At 37.5% G+C, this 2,006-nt stretch overlaps 1 non-coding gene across 1 annotated transcript; it reads left to right on the top strand.

Moving 5' to 3' along the window:
• Nucleotides 1–966: 966 nt before the first annotated feature.
• On the top strand, nucleotides 967–1,073 carry LOC128578674 (U6 spliceosomal RNA). Its single transcript, XR_008377814.1, has one exon. It is a non-coding gene; the product is annotated as a U6 spliceosomal RNA (small nuclear RNA).
• Nucleotides 1,074–2,006: the final 933 nt, after the last annotated feature.

Below are 2,006 nucleotides of genomic sequence, written 5' to 3'. Positions count from 1 at the left end.
CAGTATGGAGGAATACGAAACTACGATGATCCACCGACAGCCACACGTCCTCCTTGACTAACCAAGATGGCTGCCAGCCAGAGGCAAAAGGAGGCTCCCTGACCTCTAGTCCGGAGGCAGAGGCAGCTTAGAAGTAAACCAGAAGCACCAAATCAGAACTTCTGCTGCATGACACACAACTATGAGGTAGACAGTGTGAAACATAGGAATTTAAGTAGGCAATTTTACTAAGAAATTCAGAAAGTAGGTAGCTCCAGCCCTTTGTCATTGTCCACAAGCCATTCCCTTCCTCAGCAAGATTCAACTTGCTCAGAAGCAAGGAAAGCAAACCAAGGCAGCCACTTTTCCAATCTTTAGTTAGGAGGTAGTGCTCCCAGGGAGAAAACGGACTATTCACAGAGCACAGGAAGCCAAGCACAAGGAAACTATTTTCTATTTCCTGCCTCAAGATCCTTGGCCCTACCCTCTCCCTGGACACTTCTTCCAGAATACAGTACATCTCTTTGTGGCAGAAATATCTGGGAAGAGTTACTATTTTTTTCTGATTATAAAACTAATAAGTGGTTACTGTATAAAATTAAGATCTTTCGAAATAACTAGAATAGAGGCTTCTAAATGTTCTCACCACAAAGCAATGATAAATGTTTGCGGTAATGGATATGCTAAATACTGTGATTTAGTCACTACACAATGCATACATGTATAAAACATCACATTATACCTTATAAAGATGTAAAGTTATTATGTAGCAATTAAAATGAAATCAAAAATTAATGGCATAAAGGAAAATATAAAGTAGAACATAAAAATCACATAATCCCATCATTTAAAGAGTACCACAGTTAATATCCTTTATGCAAATATATAGGATTCAGCCCTTGCTCAATTGCTTACTTACCATGTGACCCTGAACAAGTTATTTAACCTTTCTGAGTCTCAGTTTTCTTATGTACAAAATGAGAATAAGTGCTCACGTGGGCAGCACAGTTATTAAAATTGAAATGATACAAAGAAGATTAGCATGGCCCCTGCGTAAGGATGACACACAAATTCGTGAAGCGTTCCATATTTTTACAATTAAATTCAAGTGGGGAGAGAGAGGGGGGAGATTGGCGTGCTCTCACCTAGTGGGCACAATGTAAGGGCATATGGCACACCTCCTGGGTGAAGGGCTCAACTACAACTTTGGACTTTACCTAACAAACACAAATATTACAACCTAATCATTTGTACCCTCATATTAATCTGAAATTTAAAAAATGAGAATAATCATAGTACCCACTTCAAAATGTTATTGCAAGGATGAGAGAATTCATGTAAAAAGGTTTACTAGTCCCTAACAAATAGTAAGTAATTAATAAATGTTGGCCATCATAATCATTATTATTCTATGTACATATATTAAAAACTACCCATATTGATGGCTATACTGTATTTCATCTTGTGATTGTACAATTTCCCTAGTGTTAATTAAATATTTATGTTGCTTACACAATTTCACTATTACAGAATTGCTGCAAGGAGCACCCTGTACATATATCTTCTTGTACATGTCTGGTCCTTTCCTTAATATAAATTTCCTAGGATTGAGTCGACTGGGTAGAACAGCACAAGCATTTTTTAGGCTCTTGTGAACAGACTGGAAAACAGCTTTCTAAAAAGGTTGTACTCATTTAAATGTATACCAGCAGGGCCATGTACGTGCCATCTCTCTATACTTTCATTAACACTGAAAAATAACACTTTTTTAAAAGTCCATGATAAAAAAAAAAGATTAAATAAATAAATAAATGTCTATGACAGGTCAGGTACAGTAGTTCGCACCTGTAATCTCAGTGCTTTGGGAGGCCAAGGTGGGAGGATTTCTTGACGCAGGAGTTCAGGACTAGCCTGGGGAACCCTGTCCCTACAAAAACCTTTTTTTTAGTTGGGCATTAAAAAATTAGGTTGTCATTTTGATATACAGGTAGTCCTTGAGTGCCATTCACCTGTGGTCCTAACTACAT

The sequence above is a fragment of the Nycticebus coucang genome, chromosome X (assembly GCF_027406575.1).
Source record: "Nycticebus coucang isolate mNycCou1 chromosome X, mNycCou1.pri, whole genome shotgun sequence".
NCBI lineage: Eukaryota > Metazoa > Chordata > Mammalia > Primates > Lorisidae > Nycticebus > Nycticebus coucang.
This window is presented reverse-complemented; position numbering and strand designations above follow the sequence as displayed.